This window comes from Zingiber officinale, chromosome 3B (genome assembly GCF_018446385.1).
Source record: "Zingiber officinale cultivar Zhangliang chromosome 3B, Zo_v1.1, whole genome shotgun sequence".
Classification (NCBI taxonomy): domain Eukaryota; kingdom Viridiplantae; phylum Streptophyta; class Magnoliopsida; order Zingiberales; family Zingiberaceae; genus Zingiber; species Zingiber officinale.
The window spans coordinates 76,810,644-76,820,707 of NC_055991.1; the positions used below are offsets into that span (position 1 = coordinate 76,810,644).

General features: G+C 35.6%; 1 long non-coding RNA gene across 26 annotated transcripts in view; it reads left to right on the forward strand.

Annotated features, from left to right (window-relative positions):
* LOC122056581 overlaps positions 1–8,615 on the forward strand; it is a 51,046-nt gene extending 42,431 nt beyond the window's left edge. For 6 of the 26 annotated variants that reach the window (XR_006133280.1, XR_006133285.1, XR_006133275.1 and 3 more), the window contains 3 exons: positions 767–3,079; positions 4,689–6,559; positions 6,646–8,599. This is a non-coding gene — a long non-coding RNA (uncharacterized LOC122056581). Of the gene's footprint in view, positions 1–766; positions 3,080–4,688; positions 6,560–6,645 lie in introns of all 26 variants that reach the window. The other 20 variants (XR_006133296.1, XR_006133295.1, XR_006133293.1 and 17 more) reach the window with 19 other exon arrangements.
* The last annotated feature ends 1,449 nt before the right edge of the window (positions 8,616–10,064 follow it).

A 10,064-nucleotide genomic window follows, 5' to 3' on the forward strand; every position in this document is an offset into this window, starting at 1 on the left:
GCAATTCTAGCATTGTCAATTCCAAAAGGCATAATTCTGTCTAATTACATTTTGAGATTTGCAAGGTGAGCTTCATGGAACCAATTGACATTGTTTCCAGCAAACCTTGTAACTAGAATTCCTTGAACTCCTTTCTTTTTTTTTCCTTTTGTTCTTCTAGTTTTTCGTTTCTTTTTGCTCTTCTCCAATTAGTCCTCTTTAATTATTTTTCATCCTCTTTTTCGGTTACTAGATCTTGTTTGTTTGCCCCCTATTTTTTTGCCTTCTTGTTTTCTTTTAGATGCATTCTAAATGCATCTGCAGGCCTATTCCTCCATCTCAAGTTGTACTAGTTATAAGCAATACTTATGGTCAAGTTCGAAAACCTGTTGGCTGAAGCATCCATTTCTAGTATTCTGGATTTCGGAAGTGCAACCCACTAAACAAGGATACAGACTGTTCTATATGGATGCCAATCCCACCTTCAGCATACTTGGCTATAGGATGTGTAGCACATCCTGGAAATCAGCCTCCTCCAAATCACATTGTCTATTGCCTTCATTTTGATCTTGTAACATCAACTAAGTTTTCAGGCTGCATTTCCCTCTCATCACCTAGTTCTAGGTTCATTTCCTTACCTCTCCGTTTTGTACATTCACTAATAACAATACACTAATTTTTCTTTGATATGATTGTAGGGCTCCTTCTGCATTTAGCATATAGCATGTTCATTACGTTGTTGGTTCTTTTTATGCTCATAATTCAATGGATTGTCCTCCTTGGACAGAAAGTTTTGATTTACACCAGATTCTTTTGTGCAATCCTGATGACATTTACTCAAAGGAAATAGCAGACAAGGAGCCACAATATCAACAATTTGAATTCCTCTGGATGGGATATTTTGAGAACTTTATCAGGTGCAGCTGCATATTGTATGTCTACTCCACGATTTGCAAAAATTTGGTGGGATAAAGGATGTGACTTGAGAAGATCAATTTTGATATGGCGACCGGTAGGATGCCCAGCTTTTGGCACACTTGGTGATTGTGTGATACAAGGGTTAGACATTGGCTCTTCTTATGTTTTATAAATGATACAAAATTTGTGATATAATAATTCACAATTTACTTGTTTCTGTTTAGAACCACCAGCTTTAGATTGATAACATAATTTGTGTTTATCATAACTCACGAGTTACTCATTTGTCTCAATGTGACAATCCATCAATTTCTGCAAGTCCTGTATAATTCGCTAAAGTTGCACATATTTCTGGAAAAGGATTTGATCAGGGTTTTTTTCTGGTATCCAATTCCTCCTGGCTATGTTTCATTTGATTGAGTGGTGACAACAACTGATTATTCACCAAAAAGGGATTCATAACTCACGAGTTACTCATTTGTCTCAATGTGACAATCCATCAATTTCTGCAAGTCCTATATAATTCGCTAAAGTTGCACATATTTCTAGAAAAGGATTTGATCAGACTTTTTTTCTGGTATCCAATTCCTCCTGGCTAAGTTTCATTTGATTGAGTGGTGACAACAACTGATTATCCACCAAAAAAGGATTTTGTCTGCTGTCCTAGATCAGATCTGTTAACCAAACAAATGTTGCTAGTGAACCCATTTCTAGGTCATCTAGTTCAAAGGGCACAAATTGGTAGAGTATCTGGAAAGTTGAGAATCAGGTATCCCCCAATTTTTTTGTTATTCTCTTCTATTTCACGTCCTGATGTCTTCTTATTCTTGACCTGTACTTTTCTTGCATGTTTTGATCACATTATACCAATAACCCGATTGGTGTACAAATTTAGTGACTATGCCAAAGCTAAAGCACATGAAAATGTTGCTGCTGAGTTGAAGTTGGAACTTCTCTCACTGAGTGTTTTGGACAATTTTTGTGGAACCATGAGTAGCCTTGTCTTGCTTACATTGGTCTTAGAAAGAAGACACTTCAGTCTTCTTATTTACTGTATTAATGCTTACTTTTGATTTGGTTCAGATGACGCCACTTCTTGACACAACAGTGACAAATATTACACATGGGAATTTTCAGGCAATGAATGTTGTTCTAATATGTTCAATTGCTTCATCCACATTCAACAGACAACTAGAGGCATGAGAGCCTCTAATTGAACCATTTGATGCCATATTCAAGTAATTATTTGTAATTTATATGTTTTGTAAGATTTCAATAAGGGTTTGAAAAAAATGGGAGGGGGTTATGTCATTTACAGTTCCATATATTCCTATACTTCCTTAAATCTAGTATATGTTGGACTTTACTAGTATTTTCATTATTAGTTTTTTTACCCTTTAGAATGGAAACATATTATAAGCAAAAATTCACAATCCACAATCAGCATGCAAATTCATTTTTCTTCAATGAGTGCCCTAAATGTTAACATTAGTGCTGCAAATCTAGAAACTCTCATTGAAACTATTATTTTCTGGTATGCAAAATGATGTGGAGAACAAATTGTTGAGAAAAAGCAAGGTAATGTATGATGTCAATTCACATGTTACCCCATTGAGATTTGTTGTATCTACAGTTGAACTAATTATATGTTTTTATTCTTTTAGGAAGCTGGTGAAAATTATAGTAATTCAGATAATTTAATATCCTCTGTATAGTTGATGATGTTCAGGAACAAGCTCGGATGTGATATGCATTTGAGAGAATTTGAACAAAATTAAGAGACAACCAAGTTTTTACAGCACAATGGGCATGTTTCACTGTTCTTTCCTACTCCAAGATTTTTGGATAAGCTAAATGTCGTGGCCAATCAAGCTACTATGTTGCTATATAGATTCTTGAGTCGGAGGTCATACAACTGTATTTATTCTTATAATCATACTCTAAATCAATAGTTTTGGATATAATTCTATTTCATACATTTGCAAAGGCTAACTATAGTGGATGATGGTAATAACCATGACTATTTTTGTCCTTTATGGTTGCTTATTGATGGTAAGGTATTTGATCAATACAAACTTTTCCCACAAGTGCAAGGACAAGATGCATGAGTCCATTGCTATCAAAGAACACTAAGAGCCACGCTAGGCGGAACAAACTCTTCATATTTGAAGTTCCTGAGAAGGTTTTCTATCAACTTCTATTCTTTATTTTATTATAGCTTAGCAAGTTTCAGCAACTTTGACTTCGAAGATATTCGATTTAAGCACCTTTTATTCCTTAGCTGTGCCCATTTTATGTGCACTTGTATATTTTTTTATTAATATTATATTTTGTTTGATTGCGTAATTTATTTGAGTGTTATCATGGATGGGAATGAATGTCTATATAATATTATTGTGCTAACGAATTAGTCTATTTCATATTTTAAAATTTCAATAAAAAATCCTCTTAACCCTAATGACATTGAATTCCGGCGAAGATGATGTAAAGGAAGAATATGAGTGTCGTCTCCCTCTTCCGCGCGCCGATCCTTTGTTTTTGGATGATCGCCCAGGAATCTCTTTTGAATCTAATCTCATATTTGAACAAACAGCTAAGTTTATTCCAACTTTGATCTAATGGTGGGAGTCAATCTAGATCTGATCTAAGGGCTCAGATCTAGATCAAGGGTGATGATCTACTCTCTCTTTGACTTGGATGGACTAGATCATGATAGATGGCCGAGATTCCTTCAAATCTTAAATGAACGGTCTAGATCTCTCCAAATTAGTTCTCCTCCTTTAGCCCTATCCTTAAGCTCAATTTGAATAGATCTGACTATAGTTCATTGCTTTTTTTTTACCTACAAAGACCACATTTAAATAATTAGTCATAATTCTACAAATAAAAGAAAAATTGCATTAAAAACCAAAAACGAATCCAATTCGTGAAATGTAGTATAAATGTGAATTTACCACACGAGGAGATCAAAAAGCATGAATATAGAAGCTTAAATACGCGACAAAATGATGGTTATCAAATCCCCACACTTATTCTTGCATGTCTTGGGCAAACTAAACAAAACTTATCTCCGGAAGCATTTCCTGGCAATACTTCAAAGATAATAAAAGGTAATTAATTAAGACAATCTAAATATTAAACATTTATGAATTCAATCCCTATAATAATCAATAAGCATGGTGATTTTAATCCATTTGAAAAACTAAGAAAGATGCAACCCTCCCAAGATAAATGTTCACTCTAACTCTCACAATCACATGAAAATGGAGGTCACTTAATGTCACTCACAACATTTCAATACCATAATCTTGCTTATTTTCTAATTATCCATCATTGTAAATATATAGCATGAATGAATCAAAAGGATTTATTGAAAATTGAAATGAAGTCAAGAGTAACTAAAGGAAGCAAACAAAACGATTGAAAGAAAAGGAAACAATGAGAGATTGCAAGTATCGGTGGAGTAAACTTGATGAGCTAGTTTGGAACTAATGTTGGACTATTTTACCACCAATGGAGCATGTTCTGCTTCCCTTCCTTGTTTACTATCTCATTGCTTGAAATCCCATCAACTCCAAAAATTATAGATGCACATTAAAGTATCAGATTTAACTCAGACTTCTTCCAAAATTCATATCTAATTTAAGTTGGAGAATTTACCACCAATGGAGCATGTTCTATTTCCTTCCTTGCTGTTTATTATCTCATTGCTTAAAAAATCCCATCAATTCCGAAAATTACAGATGCATATTAAAGTATCAAATTTAACTCAGCCTTCTTTCAAAATTCAGATCTAGTTAAAGTTGGAGAAGAGAGAAGAACTACAAATTGGCTTAGGTCTACTGTATGTGTAAGTGAACTATAATGTGAACCCAATACTCCAATTCAGCATCAAAACCAGCACCCAAGACCAGGAATTCAAATCTGTTCTGCATTTCACAAGTTCAGTTTCAGAAATTGATTTCAGGAATCTGATTTCAGAATTCAGGTTCCTCTGTATGATATGTTCTCAATCACAAAGTCATGGGAAGAAGAAAAGCCACTAATTTGCTATAGTTCAGCTTCAAGAAATCAAATTCTGATTCAATTCTCAAAGGACGTCTACATTTCCAACAATCCAGAATTTTAATTTCAGAGTTTCAGAATTGAGATTTCAAAGTAAATTCAGCTTAATTCCTGAAGGATTCAGCTTTGAAGTGAGTATCTTTTAGCACTAGAATGATTAAAACTTAAATTTAAAACTGTACCAATCAAGAATAGCATAGCGACTTGGCACAAAATCAGATTCTCACTGTTTCCTGCTGATTCAGTTTCTGAATCAAATGGCAGGATCTCACTTGCAGCATGTCGCAAGTTGTTGCAAGCTTACTTCCTGCACAGGTATGGAAAGACACTATGATTCATTCAGCTCTCCTGCAGCTCTAGTTTACCTCCTTCCTTAAAATAGCTTGTAGGTTGTGTCCTTGTTGTCAAATGCAGGAAATTTCTAAAGAATGCTGCAATCTGCTAGATTGCAGCATTGTAAATGCAGGATTCCAATCATGGAGGGGTTTAGAAGACAGTAACCCCAAACCACAGAGTAAAGGTTGTCCTTGGAATATAATTCCAATAGGGTTTGCACGAAACAATTCACATTTAGTTATTAGTTCACACTCTTCAGCAGAAACATATGTGAACTCCTTGGATTAAGTTTCAGCATTTAAGAGTTGAGGTAATTTCAGCTTGAGTTATGAAGGGCTCAACTCGTCAATGACTCTCATTTAGCATTGAGATAATAGGAGGTTGAATTCCAATAGCTGCTCAGAATCAACACATAGAATTAACACTCAACATGTTTTAGATGCCAAGTTACAGATCCTTTCAATTCCTGTTAATTTATGTTCATAACTTCTTTTTTTCTGACTAACTTCAGCTTCCACAATGGCTTAAATGATAACATTTACACTCCCATAATCTTCTAAATTTAATGTTTATCTCAAATAATTCAACTTCCTATAAACCCCACTATAGATTCAGCAAGTGTTGCAAAATAGAGACCTATCAGTCCTCAATTGCAGTAGGCAGAATATCAAAACATCCAAGTCTGTGTAGCATCAAAGGAAGAAGACCATCTAAAACATACATATCTAATAGGCTGGGTACCCGAAGACAATGGTGGTTCATTGCAAATTGATGAGGAGAATAATAGGATGCTCAATTTCTGCACTGTAATTCGAAATACAGTTTTAGAAATCAGCTACAACTTCTGCTTCAAATCCAGCTGCTCTTTTTCCCCTTTTTCTTATTTACTTCCTTGGTTGTAACTTTTTTTTTTCAACTCATGCTAACTTACTGATTCTTTTTCTGGAATGAAGCTGGATAGTTTCGGAAATTCAATCCATTGAAGTTGTATGCTTCGAACCATGGAAATCTTGGAAAGAAAAAAACAACAAATGACAATGAGAGGTGGTCACAGGTTTAATTGAAAGGTTTCTGATTAGAGAATTGCATAAATGAATTGGCACACAAACAAAATCAGGACAATTCTGAATTCAGGAAGTCAAGAATTTAATTCCAAAAACTTGGACTGCAGGCTTGAATCATGAAAAATCTTGCAAAGGAGGGAATGCCACTTGGAAATAAGATAGCACAAGCTTTGATTTAAGTCATCACTGCAACAGAAGTATAGTTTCTTTCATTTCTTCTTATTGACAGAATTCTGGAAATGAACTGACATTCTGATTTTTTTTTTTTCCTCTGTTGATATAGTTTCAGAATTTATTGGCTGAATTCTGATCTTTGCTTGCTGTTTAGAAAGCTCATCTTCTCCCAACAAAACGGAAAGACAATAGGATTGGTACAACCATCCAGTAGCTGAACAGATATCAAACACCAACTTTAGCACTTCCGATTCCCAAAATTCAGCTTCAAGGACTCAGTTCAACAGAAATCAGAATGCTACTTGTAAAAGCATTTCAGTTACCACTCCCTTCTTGAATTGCTTGAAGATGTCTTCTCGTTGCTCATATGCAGGAGTTACTGAAGTTAAACCAACTGCTGTATTTCAGTTTCAGTAATCAGCCCATAAAATGCTCACAAATCAGAGAATCCAAGGGATTGCAGTTACGTCAAAATTCAGATTAAAGGATTTTAGAAATCAGAAATCTTAGTTTCTGTAATTTCAGAATTTGGATTCAGATTCAGTTATACTTAAATTCTGTAGTAACCATTTTCTCCAAGGCTTTTGAGTCAGTAAGGGGTGGCTTCATGGAATAAATGGAACATCAAATGACTAATGAAAGAGCAAAGAGTTGCACTCGGAATATCCACGGATCAGATGCTGCAAGGCAAACTTGGCACACGGCAATACTTCAAGTTTTTTTTTCCTATAATGCAATTCTGTTTTTCCCTCAATTTCGGGTCATTGCTACATTTACATCAGATTAAAACATCCTTTTTCATATTGAGATAAGCCTTCCACTACATTGTAAACATCCTTCCAATTTGGTACACATATGACTCAAGAATCCTTGTTTCAGCTCAGAAATTCAAAACTTCAGATAAGGCAATCAGATTCAAAGGAAATTCAGGTTTAGAATCATTAAAGACTTGTAAAGGATAGAATACCAATTGACAATAAGGGAATAAGAGTTTCACTTTAACTTTTCACTGATCACAAACTTGCAGCAAAAGCTTGGCACACAAATCACAACATACAGAATTTTCAGAAACTCCAGTTTCACCACAGACAGTAACAATAGAGCAAGCAAATGCAATCCTTGATCTCATGAGGCATCCATATTGTTTGAAAATGCTACTAGTATGATTAGGTAATCAAGAGAAAATAGAACCACCAAAGAAACAAGACAGAGAGCTGATAACCAAGTAGAGCAGTGGGATTAACTCACTGATACTGATTAGTTTTCCAATACGGAATCTAGGAAGGAATGCTTTCGTACTGTCCAATCCATTCCTTCCCTATGCTGATCACCAGATTCTGGAAAATTCAGAATCACTGTATTTTCCAAAAAAAACAAAGCAATCATCTGCTGAGCTTGTCCTCCCATGTATGAAACTACAATCTTCAACTTTCTGAATTCAGCAATTCCAGCATTGTCAATTCCAAAAAACATAATTCTGTCTAGTTCCATTTTGAGACTTATGAGCCAATGCAAGGTGACCTTCATGGAACCAATTGACATTGTTTTCAACAAACCTTGTAACTAGAATTCCTGGAACTGATTTCAGCAGCAAGGTCCTGAAAAAATTCCAACTGTTTTTACATAATTTCCAACTTCTTGTGCAGATTTTTCCACAAGTTCTATCAGATTTAGTTACTGACTCCTACACCACTAAAACCTAATTTTCTCACATCTGTAGCAAGAACTTGACCACAACATCAAATTCAGTAACTCAACTTTACGATTTCAGAATTAGAGCTCCTTAATTCTTTAGCTTAACAAGTTTCAAGGACAAGTTTTAAGGAAGTTGCAAGCATATTAAAAAATATGATGGATAGATGTACACTGGTTTAAAATGTTTTTATTCCTTTGTTCCCTAGCATATATTATTATACATAAGTACTACAAGACTCTAGATAATGAAGCCTCGCAGAATAGTTATATAACTGTGCTAACTTGCTAACTCTTGTTGTTGATTCTTATCTACCTTTTTAATGTTTTTCTCCTAATGTGCTTTTGAAGATTAAAGTACCCCATCCAAGATATCCATCAGCTAGAGTTTCTGTACAAGTGCCCAATCTCTGTGTTCATTTTTCTTCAGAAAGATATTTCAGGATCATGGAACTCATGGGAATATTGTTGGTAGTTTTGAGAGCATGAAAACTAAAACAATACAAAGATAAACTAAAACGATGCGGTAATTATAAACTTACAGCGATCTCCTGAAGTGCTGTTGAAGACGCTGGCGGTCGACGAAGAGGTTGCCGCTGTCGGAAGCACGATCACGGAGCAACCGGAAAGTGTTTCAACGTTCACGAACCAAATCCCAGCCGAATGTTCTCCCTTTGCTCTCCCACGATCTCTCGATGCTCCCTGATCACCTCGCCAAAAAACTCTTCTTATCGATCTGCACTTGGACGCTTCTTATAAGAAGACTAAGGAAGACGAAGGGGACAGGACGCCCCTTCGTCTCCCTGGCGTTTGCAGCAAACATGCGTTTGCAGCAGCAAAAGGGACGAATCCTTTCGTCTGCCAAGTGTAATGCCCAACATCTCCCACTCGTCCAAGTCAATCCATATGGTCACATAGACCATGTCAGTCACATAGACTTCAAGGTAATCAAGTCACGAAGACCGGAGCGAAATTAGTCACAAAGACCAAATAAGTCACGAAGACTTTATGAGGATCAAGTCACGAAGACCAGAGCAAAATTTAGTCACAAAGACCAAATAAGTCACACAGACTTTATGAGAATCAAGTCACGAAGACCAGATCAGAACATCCATTCCATATATTAGGGAAAATGGTTCGTGCGACAGCAAGCACAGTGAGCATTCAATTGCTAAGAAGATTGTCACACCTTACTTAGCTGCTCCATAGAACAAATCAGAGACATAAATGTCCATAGAACGAATCATAGACATAAATGGCTTGCCTTTACCCCAGATTAAATTATTTACATCATCATGAACATCTCTAATCCCTCATATTGACCATATGTCAAGAGCATATTCAACACCTCCAATCAAACAAATTATTCACAATTACATTTTATGTACTGAACTAAAAATGTAACCGGTACCAGTGAATAAATATCGCAGATGTAAATCAATCTTAATCTTCCTTTTTAGCTAGAATCCATTCATTCTAATCAGTTGCTTTCCTAGTTATGCTCCATAGACCGAATCATCCATAGCCAATAGGAAACATGCTAAAGTAGCAGACACTGATCAGAACTTCAAGTAGACAGCTAAATAGTCACTTAGGGTAAAATCGAGATTAACTTATAATCTCAAGGGTCTCACATAGTAGAGAAGCAGGGATCCATTCTCCTACAATCCTTCTTGTCGCCATAGCACATGTGGTATGAATCACATGCTACGATGTTATTCTCTTTACCAAAAAGAGCGCATGTTTTTCCCAATTTTAACATCGTACAGATTTCGATCTAGACAATGTCTAATCCTGGATTCAACATATGAATTCTAATCTGGCTTCAAGCAGATT